General features: G+C 32.6%; 1 pseudogene; it reads left to right on the plus strand.

The window, feature by feature from the left end:
• Nucleotides 1-12136, plus strand: part of LOC137639664 (neural-cadherin-like) — a 69365-nt pseudogene extending 57229 nt beyond the window's left edge.
• Nucleotides 12137-12417: the final 281 nt, after the last annotated feature.

Here is a 12417-nt window from a genome sequence, read left to right on the forward strand (position 1 = left end):
ATATATATATATATATATATATATATACATATATATATATATATATATATATATATATATATATATATATATATATATATATATATATATATATATAAATATATATATATATATATATATATATATATATACTATATATATATATATATATATATATATATATATATATATATATATATATATATATATATATATATATATATGCGTGTGGGTGTTGGCGTGTTTATGCGGGTATAAATATATGTGAGTGTGTGTTAGTATAATAAGTTGATGAAAGTACTTGTAAAATAAGGTAAATAGTTTCTCGGAGAGAAATAAAGATGATGATGAGAAGGAATGACAAAGTAACACAAGATGTATAATGGATTGAAAAAGGGTGAAATAACATTTGAATAAAGCGAGGGACTAAAACTTACTTTTTGGTTTCTTACTAAAATATACGTAACAATAATCATGTGTTAAACCTTAGTTCCTTCACTTACAAGTACTCACCAGTGATTTTTCAAGTACCCTTTTTTCATATAATTAAGCTAAAAAACATTCATCTTATGATTGCTTCAACTTTCATCGTCATTATTATCATCATCATAATCTCATCATCATTACCTCCTACGCCTAAAGACGTAAATGGTCTCAGTTAGATTTCCCAAGTCGTCACTATCTTGAGATTTTAATTCAATACCACTCCATTCATCATCTTCCACATCACATTTTAAAATTTTCATCCATGTAGTCCTGAGACTTCCAACTTTAATTTTGAATTTACCGTGATAATCTTATCAACATATAAGCCTTAAGTGTTCATTAGGTTTTATAGTTTTCCAAAACAACCAGTTCCTCAATTTTATAATATCCAGATTTTATAACCTATGACATCAATCCATGATATTAATCAATTTTACATTCCTCTTTCTGAAAAACTAAGCTACCATAAAAATGTATTTTTTGATATCAAAAAAAAAAAAAAAAAAAAAAAAAAAAAAGAAAAGAAAAAAAAACTGGTGAATACTTTTGCGATATTTATTTTCCTGATCAAAACTTTAGTGCACTAATATATAACTGTTCTGCAACATACAAGTGCGCACACGCATGCACACACAAACCATGTCAAACTAAAAACAGAAAAAAAATATCTTCTAATTAATGCACTGAAAAATAAATTCACTTCCAAGCAACACATGAAATATCAATCATAAAACTCAATTTTAACAAGAATTTTTTACTTTTAGCGGAACGTTCACCAGCGAAGCGCAAAAAAAAAAAAAAAAAAAAAAAAATCACACGATAAGCATCAAATTACGAAATTGTTAAAAAAAAGGAAAAGAAAAGGGAGACGACTATGATTACCAGTATCCAAGCTTACTGTAATATACAAAAGACTAATATTTCCTAATCCCAATAGAGTAACTATTCTCATTGTATTCATCTTAAGTAATTACATGGAATATGAACAATAAGTATCGTATATGCTGTGTGTTCCAATACCATTCTGTTTATTTGCGAAACTTTTAGTATTATTGCTATACCTACATATTCTATGACATTTCACAAATGACTGCCATGCAGAATAGAGAAATTAAGTATCTGCAATAAGAAACTATATACTTTTCATAATACCCAGAATTTGCTTCTATCATAATAATTTTCAGAAAATTCAAGGAAATCCTGAACCCAGGCTGACATTTTAAAAACTCCAGCCAAGAAGGCTAAGAGGAAAGAGAATCCACGGTAAAAAAAAAAGCTTCATATGGATATTGCCTCTCCAAACCCTGTTAGTTATACCTTCAGGAATTATGAATGACGATGTGTCATATCTTACGCTACATTTGGTCACTGGCGAGTCTCCGGCAGGAAGAATGAGACTTGTGAATGCATATTTGAGGATCAATTATCACTGGCTCTCCCTTATACATTTGCAGGCATTCAAGAACCAACAATATTGTTTTTCTTATCTTTAAAAACATTTTAGATGCTAGTTGTTGTCTTCATTTTTTAATCCCCAATAACATTTAGGCACACTGCTGGCTACTCTCATGCCATTTTCTGTCCTCAACCACACACACACATAAATATACGTACACAAACACACACACACACATACACACACACACATATACACACACACACATATATATATATATATATATATATATATATATATATATATATATGTCTATATATATATGTGTATATATATATATATATATATATATATATATATATGTGTGTGTTTGTGTGTGTATGTGTGTGTGTGTTTGTGAGTGTGTGTGTAATATATATATATATATATATATATATATATATATATATATATATATATATATATATATATAAGTGTTTCTCAGAGAAATAAAAGAACCATCCGCTCTTTCATCAATAAACCCAGCCACTGAGATGGCAAGCCAGCCTCACCTTGGTGCAAGTCTCAAGCCTGGGTAAATGGGGAGGGTTGGTGGCAGGAAAGGCATTTGACGATGAAAAATTATCCAAAAACATTAGCTAGAAACATCGACCCCACATAAAAGTGGGAAAAGATGCACACAAAGAAGCAGACAGGGGTTAAAGTAGATGGAAAATGCTTGCCAGAAATATTAACTCATGTACAAGTGAGAAAAGATGCAGACAAAGAAGAAGAAAAATCCGCTCTTGCATCATTAACAAAGTATTCTTATTACCAATAAAAAAAACCTAAAAGTTTATTAATCATACAAATTAAGGATTTTAGAAAATATCAAAAAATTACCCTTTGTTCGACTCTTTTGGAAGATTGATTATTCATTGTTGACCAGATTTTTTTTATATATATATTTGGAATAAAAAGACGGTGTTGTCTTGGAAAGGCTAATAGAGGCTGTGAGTGTAGCAGTCAAAGAAAAAGTCGAAAATATAGAGGTAACCAGTGTTTACGACTTCACCGACTAAACAAGGCTATCCAAATCGTCTACAACTGTTGCAACATATGGGAAACCCTTCACGTCATCAAGATCTTCATACTCTTCGTGGCATGGGGCCCCGTCTTGGCTCCAGTACCCCCCTTCAGCATGTATCTGGATCAGTGTTAAGGAGAAAGGAGGGGACTTCATAAACCCCGTCGAACTACAAGGGATCCTTGGCCTTCAATCCAGTCAAGTAAGAACACTCTTTGAAATAATATCTATCTTTTAACAAAACAAATGTACTCCTTGATATTTAAAAAATACATAAATACCCAATTTAAAATTATAATATTACCTTTATTTTCCTCTTTCAGCTGGAAAAAGCTACAAAGCTCACTGTTCGGGTAGAGAACCCGATAGGTGAGATCAACAAACAAAAAGGTCAAGCGGATTCCAGCGTCAAGGAGTCCTCCACTATAATGGATTTGACACCTCTTCGCCTACCTTAGTCGACCCCCTTGATCCTTCTTCAGCGACTTCTAGAGCTTCCATTTCACTTCCACTACAGGTAAAGTAGCAGATAATTGAAATAAAATTATCAATTTCAAGAATGGACAAAATTGCAGGGAATTAATAGGTATCTAAACTTGCTTGTCATGTTTACGCTTTAAATTTCCCAAATAATCATGTTATGAAATTGAAAAATTTCCCGGCCTCTATATCTAATTATTAAACAGACCATTAAGATAGATATGATGAGAATATTTTGCGTAGATCGTAAGGAATTAATTTTATTAATTTGGTAAATTGTGTACTGTTATGCCTATTTCTTTTAGCTTGACAGTGTCCCCTATTTGTGAAGTTATTAATTTCTGGCTCGTATCCACCCATTCCCCCCCAAAAATATTACACAATAATCATGGAAGTAACATAGGGGACTTATTGAAAAAATGTAATAATTAGACATTTGTTAATATTAAGGGATATCGACTTGATTCAAGGAAAGATATAAAATACTGCAAAGGGGTACCTTTATTTGATTCACTTATGTTTCCCAAGCTTTGGACTTGTAGGTCGTGGAAGGCTGGAGACGGATTATAATATCTGCGGAATTATAAGCTTGTCCCTTGTCTCTGCCGCTCTTGAGCCCTCTTTTAACTTGTTGTGCCACTATAAATAACACACACACACACACTCTCTCTCTCTCTCTCTCTCTCTCTCTCTCTCTCTCTCTCTCTCTCTCTCTCTCTCTCTCTCTCTCTCTCTCTCTCTCTCTCTCAACAATATTTTTCTTAATAATAAGTATATTACGATTGCTTTCATTAACTAAAATTGTACATTCTACGTTTTATTATTGCAAAAAGATTCACCTTTGTTAAAAATTTTGAATTTGACATAGCATCTGCCAAAAACACTCATCCATTTTTAATATTATAAGGAACATATGTAATGGAATAGAGTTGGCCTTTATTGTTTTACGCGTTCTCATTACAATTATGCGCTGCTAGGAACTTTTTAGAAACGGTGCAATAAATAAAGGAGAGAAAATACGGGTTATTTGTTTGAGCCGGTGAAAGCGTCACTAAATTACTTGCTCGACAAATACATCCTATGTTCTAGCATTGAAATGGTTAAATCTTTGCGTAAGTATGTGCTTTCAGTGGTCTCAGTACAGTATATATATATATATATATATATATATATATATATATATATATATATATATATATATATATATATATATATATATATATATATATATATATATATATATATATATATCATCTCCCAAAGTGTATTTGATTACTAAAGCGTTTTTTAACTGCTTGCGTGTGGCTAACACCAGTACAAGTACAGTGCAATACGAAGACTGATGATTGAGTCAGTTCTAAGGTTAACAGTCTTTTACCCATTTACTTTGATTGAAAACAGACAATGGAAGCTTGCCGATCACTATAATTCCTAGATCACTATAATTTCTATTCATCACATAAACATTGGCTGCTAGTTTTATTTTCTTAAGCACCAGAGATAGAACTGTGATGGTCCTGGTTTGTAAAATAAAGATGCGAATACGGATAAGCCAATCTATCGATAAGCCACCTGGCCCTCGTACCCTATTATTAAACCTTCTCAACGCACTTCTTTCCATAAAGCTGGGGGAAAGCAATTTGGCAGTTAATGATCTTTTCTTACCTTCAATCAAGGTAATCCTATCCATAAAAGTGGAAGGCCGTGACACAGGTGCGCTTTCCAAGAGTAGTGAAAATCGAGTTGATTTTTAAATATCCTTTCATAGAAGAGAATTTCGAGTTGCTGTGACCTATTGTTAATCTCTCTGTCTGATGATCGCCAGACTTGGGTTCGAGTTCTGCTCAAACTTGTTACTTCCTTTGCTGTCGGCAACCTCACAATCCTTGTGAGCTAAGGATGGTGGTTTTGAGGGTCTATTGTTCTAATTGGTGAGTCATCAGCACCCATTGCCTAGCCTTCCCTGGTCCTCGCTTGAGTGAAGATGGTGCTTTGGCGTTGATCATATGTATATATGGTCAGCCACTAGGGTATTGTCCGGCTTGCTGGGACAATGGCACTGTCCTTTGCTTCTGCCATTCATAAGAGGACTTTAAATCACAGCTGTAGAGTCTATTCTCTCCTAATCGTGTGGAAAATATAGTGACCGACCAGTTACTTTATCTATCCAATTAAGTAAAAGAGTCTATGTTATGTGTAAAGGAAGAGGAGATTCAGTAAACTTATTCACTGAATATGTCGAGAAAAGAAAGTCATAACTAGAATATTTTATCTTACAATGATATGGGAGAAATTATTATTCAAGTACCATGATACCATACACTTCAGTGCCCTAAATATTCCTTTAAGACAGTGTTAACTTGTACTCTTTAAGGTAAGGATTGTATGTATCATGCGTTACCATACAGCACTTATATAATTATCTTTGTTGATTAAGAATTACTATTTCACTTACAAGTATCGTTCAATAATGGCCAAGGGTATAACTTCAGTTAATAAAACGAAAATGATGTAACCCCTGCTTATTATAACTTTACTATCGACGATCTTACACTGCACACATCACTGAACAATGTTATATATTGATACTCTAAAAAAAGGTAAATTTACAAGAATTCATCTGAATGGTAATCGACGCCGTATTCTTCAAGCACACAATAAATTACCTCATAAATAATATGAAAACTGGAAGCGAGGTTTTGGAAATTAAGTCCTTTTTGAGATTTAATCTAATTTATTCAATTCCTAGTGAATGGGCAAATCCAATGCATTCAATAGACAGAATATTCATACATTCATCGTTATCTTATTGAAGTTTCATGATATAAATGTTTTAGTTTTAACGTTTAACACCAAATATTTTGATTCTATCTATATATATAAAAAAAATCAGTACGATTATACCGAATAATTTGCATAGGAAAATTAGTTATAAAATATAGTAGAGTCGAACTTTTCAATCTGAAGATAAATGTAATCAGTTAATCATTTAGATAGGTAATATTTACTGAAAGAAATGATCCTTAAAAATGCAACACATGTCCATATTTTATACTGAAATGAGATAAAGAATTGATAAAGTCAAACACTGCTTTAACTTTCAATAAAAGCCTGTTTTGTTGTTCTCTCTTCAGTTTAGCTTTTAAAATATTACTTTCTGAAATGCACCAGAGGATTTTTTTAAATTAATCATACTTACTATGGAGACTAATCTAAAACGTGGGTAATGCTATATGCCTACTCCTATATCAATGGATGACAAAGCCATATCCTCTTCCGGTATAAGAAATAACCTAATGCAGGATAACTAGTAACACTATACAATATTTCTTCCAAAAATTTTTGGATTATAATTATTTTCATTATCAATATTATTAGAATGATTGTTATTACTGAAAATGATAAAATTATTATTATTATTATTATTATTATTATTATTATTATTATTATTATTATTATTATTATTATTATTATTATTATTATTATTATATAGGTAGTGGACACGAACGCGACATCCTTAGTCACACCCCACCTTACCAGAGCATCTGGCTGCCACTCTCATGACCCTGAGACTTGCACTCCGGCTTCTTGTCTCAACGATGGCAGGTGTATCAAGACACAAAATGGTAACAGGTAAATAATCTATTTATTTCATGCAATATTTTAGCACTTAACGTTTGAATTCTGTATCCTAAAAAATGCATACGCCTGTGTGTACTCTTTATAACTTAATAATTGATTTGTCAATTTTTCTTACAATCAATTCAAGCTATGATATTTTTTTTTAACATAACTTGATACGTTTCTTGCTTAGTTTTCCAAAATTCACGTCTCTCATATTGTCATCAAACGTTATATTTAGTCCCAGATACTTATATGAGTCAACCACTTCTGCTATTCAACCTTCTTCAACGAAAATTCTTGCTCCATTAGATGTTTTCAGTTAATCTTCATTACTTTACTGTTACTCTAGTTTTCTCCCAGCGATCCCTTCTGGCAATCATTTTAATCTCTTCTAATAATATTTGTAATTTCTCGTTTCTGTCCCAAATAAGCATTCTATATCCTGAAAATATTAACAATCCAACATCTCACTCATTTACATTAATACTTATTTTTTCTATCCCAATGGTTCATAACTACATCCACTGTCATCGCTTGATTGATACAGATGATGAACATCACCAGAGATATAACATATCGTTATATCAGACATATTTTGAATCGAAACCAGTAACATTGCTTCCTACAAACCATAACATGTGCACTTTCTTTACCAGATATTTGCTTGTAAGATTATAGAAATATTATTTTGAAGTCCCCCCTTTGTTTTATCTTACTAGAACTCTATGGTGCAGATATGTATACTGCTACGTATTTTTCAGTACATGTCTAATGTCATTTCATATTGTAGTACCATTAACTGTGATTATATCTATACTTTGATTATATCTCTATTTATTATTATGTAATTTGGACTAGATTTCGTGCAGAATTAATTTAAATCTTCCATAATTGTGTCTCGTTACGTATTGATATTTTTAAACGACTTAATACGGAATTAATCCATAAAATGCTTTATCATATTCATTGATGTATTTTGAAAGAAAAGGTCTTAGAACCTTTTACTTTTTTTTCAGGTGATATTACATAAATTGGAATTTGAATAATGAAAGTTTCTCTAAAACTTCAATTCAAAATGCATTTGGTGATTGCTACAATTCACCCTAAAAATCTTGAAAACAAGGATAAGTGGCGGATGAAAGAAACTAATAATCTCACGTAAAAATACTTACAGTATTTTTATTTCAAAAACATTTATCAAGGACTATTATACAATGATAAAAAATATGATCTTTTTTTAATGAATTAAATGTTACTTACAGTATATACTGTATAGCCAATTTTATAAAAGATTTGTATCATCCCTCTGAATTTCATTTTTTTTATCAATTATATAATAAGCAAATACACTATTCCTTTAATATACATTGAAAGAAAATTATCAAATGACTTCTTACTTATTGGGGCGTATGCCCGGGTGGTTTATGGGGTTACCAGCGCAAAATTCTTACTTGTTCCTTCAAAGGTTCTGGTTTTGTATGGATCCAGCCATTACCTTCTTGTATATCACCAACAGTATCTTTTCGAGTTCTTCGGTGGAAACAAGACACTCTCCTTCTCTATGCTGGTCCACTTGTACATTATTCCCAAAATTCACTCTCTGCACCAACACCATTACTTGCACTACAGGTAATTGAGGTAAATGCACAAATGGCTATAGATATGGGAGCAGGACCCCTCAAGTTACAAGTGAAGAGAAGGGTTAACGATAGGAACTGGCACAACATACACACAAGAATCGATAATCAGATTAGTAAAGGGGTACACCTTTTGATCAATGATTGAAACTTTTTGAAGAAATGTTGGTAGTATCAATAATAACTAGATATTGGCTTCTTAGAAAAAAAATATTCATTTACAGTATTGATTCTTTAGAGGATCTAGTTATTTCAACTGGTAATGTACCTTAATTTTCACAAGGGTACCTCGCTTATGATTGACCACTGTAGCGAAGGGCCAATGACACTCATCGTGTTACTAGAATACAATGGAGAGACCCCAAGGATGCAGATATGTGGTTCAACGACTCTCCCATTCAGCTAGGTGGTTTAGCTCACACCCGTCCCAACTCTCACGACCATGGGTGAAAGGAGGCTCCTATTTCTCAACCACTAGCTGGATGCTTCTTGCACCTGGTTATAAATGGTCAGGTGAGGTAAGGGTTTTCTGCTTTAGGAATACCTAATAATAATAATATTCTCAACATATGTGGAAACAAGGGATGCCCCAGTTTTTGCGGTTCCAACCTTTTCTCAAGATAATTCCCGCTGCATTTTTTTTTCTGGGTCAAAATCAATCCATTTTACATACATAATATGTAAAAAAAAAAAAAAAAGACTCTCGTCAAATGTGGTATATGTGCAGGGGAAATAATTGTCAGTTCACCCCAGAGGGTGAATTGGTCAAATATTTTTTTTTTTTTAAAGTTATGGCATTCAATGCAGTGCTGATAACTACCAATATCTGGCATATCTTTTCAGGAGGTTGGGAAAAAAGGCTAAAACTGAACTGTTTCTTAGTTCTATTACAGCTGATGGATTTGTAAGAGCCTGCTCTAGGTAAATACAGTGCTGCAGGATGTTTGTTACAAGATATGTCTTGTCCTTATGGCTTGGGTGCATGTGAAGTTTGAGGAACTTTTGTTGGGGTCTCAATAAACCTGAGTGTCAATATGAGCCTGGATGGACTGGCTTGAATTGAAACAAACGCACACTCCCAGTAAGGCTAAGTTCCAAGTCGCATATTAAACTGGCCTTGTCATTTATTCCTTCCTCAAGAGGTGTAACCATGCAAGTCCGAATAAGGACACCGGGCAGAAAGTCGGGACTTATTCTTCGTCTCGTATCTAGAAATAACACAGCTAATATTTCTCTGGGAGTGAGTAAAATATGTTTGGCTCTTACTACTGACAAAATTAAAGAAATAGAACATTCTAAATTGTCATGATATTTTGACCGAATTAAATTCTGGAATATCTACCTGGACAAATACTTCAAATCATCATTTTATGAAAAATACTATTTAGTATTTGAATAATCTTTTGATAAGTAATTGGCAACCATCCTAAACACATGTGTGATAGTTACATTCTGGAATTGCCTGTGCTTCATAATGAATTCGGAAAAACCAAAGAAGTCAGCGTGCATCAGCGGCCGACCACTAGGCAATGGATTGTGGCACACCCTTAAAATCGAATGCCATAGTCACAATATGCTCATAATGGATGATGGAGATGGGATCAGTCAAAATAATTCTCTGCCGTCTCTTCACAGCTACCATTCTGCAGCTGACAGAGAACAACAAGGGTTAGCAGGTTTAAGTAATCTACTACTTCCATTTGAAATTGATCATGACAATAGAGTTACAGTTGGAGGAAATCTTGATCAAGAAGATACAGGACTTGGACCTGATGATGAAGACTTGGAAGACAGTAAGTAATGTGCCATGGAAAATTTCGTCTTATATCTATAGTAATACATTTTTTTTCAGTCTTACTATTGTTAGATGGATGGTAGTTTAAATGTTTCAATTGAATTAAGAATTAGACTAAAGTATCCATAAAGGAGTTATTTCTATTCAGTGTAAATCTACTGTTATTTGATTTACATTTATATATCTCCATAGATTTCAGAAATACTTCAATTACCTAAACACTATAATTCATTGAGAGAATGGCTTATTTAGCATACAATGAAATTCAAACAAATATGCAAAGTATCATTTAACACTTCACCTCATTTGCATATAAAAGCGTGTCTGGATGATCTTCGAATATCTGGTCACTCAATTCCCCTGGCGCCAACGACATTTATTAGAACCAGCTGGGGAGAGATAATAACATTCAAAGGGGTTCAGTCGGGATGCAAATTCAGAGATGCTTGCAAAGATGTTACATGTGCCTCGCCTCTTTCTTGTAACAACAACTGGGGGAGACCAATTTGTAGGTGAGTATGTATGTTTAAACAAAACGTATATATATATATATATATATATATATATATATATATATATATATATATATATATATATATATATATATATATATATATATATATATATATATACATATATATATATATATATATATATATATATATGTATATATATATATATATATATATATATATATATATATATATATATATATATATATATATATATATATATAGAGAGAGAGAGAGAGAGAGAGAGAGAGAGAGAGAGAGAGAGAGAGAGAGAGATTTGCTCTTATTGCCGAGAGCAGTCCCATTTTTTCGACAGTCAGTTAACAGACGGAAGTTAAATGTTCATGATTATTGAATAAAAAGCCAACACGTAAACATCCACTCACACACTTACACACATACACACATACGCATACGCATACACATATAAGTGTATATATATGTGTGCGTGTTTGTTGGTGCATGAGTGTGTCTATTTGTGTTTACATCTGTAAGTATAGATCAAGATAAGGAAAAGGAAAAAAAAAATGGGGGCGGGATTTGGATTTCGTAATGGTATCGCCATCGGTCGGAACTCTTAACAGGAGAAAAACATCTTCAAATTTGTTTTTAGGTCCTCCGGTTTTAAACCATCAATTTGCCTGGAAAGTCAATGCGCATGCATTAGTAACATAATTTGGGCCTGCAAACAGTCAACAGCATGTGCGACTTCAATAATGACACTAAAAGGGTTTATCCCAGGTTAAGATTTGATTGCAGGATGCAGTTACAGGTCAGATGTTGCAACACTTTTGTGGAAAATCTCAAATCCTCCGTTGATTGTTCTAGACAATGCCGATTGATTTTAATGAAAAGGAATATGTCCAGGAATAACAACAGATCATCTCCTAACATTTCTTCATTATTGCTTGATGTTTTTTTACTATTATAACAAGTATTCCTCGTTATTATATTGACCGTTTTCATATTTCATTTCTTTCTAGTAATCGTTTAACAGATATACAGCAACATGCTACAGCTGAAGCTCGCAGAAAGGTTTTCGAGTCGAAGAAACCCTCATTTTGTCATCATTGGAGTCACTGCAACTTGAAAATATGCATATATGGATTTATTTATATCTTTTATTCTGGTCAACATATAAAGCATTTAGAATGCGAATGAGTGTGGTAATTTTAAATTAATACATCAATATATCAGTAAATACGACATGATTACCTAGTAAAATACGAGGAAATCATCGTTGTTATGATCACTATACGAATTCTAAGAATCTAAGTGGCACACAAAGCGCTGTGTTATCTCATTCGATGTTATCTTTGACCCAAGCTTATTAGGTTTTAGGTCTATGTAGACTCCAGTAAACAATTAAGCCTTCTCTGATTCTCCTTTTCTACCACTCTCTCCCTTCCTCTATCTCACACTCTCTCTTCTGAGCTATAGAG

Source organism: Palaemon carinicauda, chromosome 4 (genome assembly GCF_036898095.1).
Source record: "Palaemon carinicauda isolate YSFRI2023 chromosome 4, ASM3689809v2, whole genome shotgun sequence".
Taxonomy (NCBI): Eukaryota; Metazoa; Arthropoda; class Malacostraca; order Decapoda; family Palaemonidae; genus Palaemon; species Palaemon carinicauda.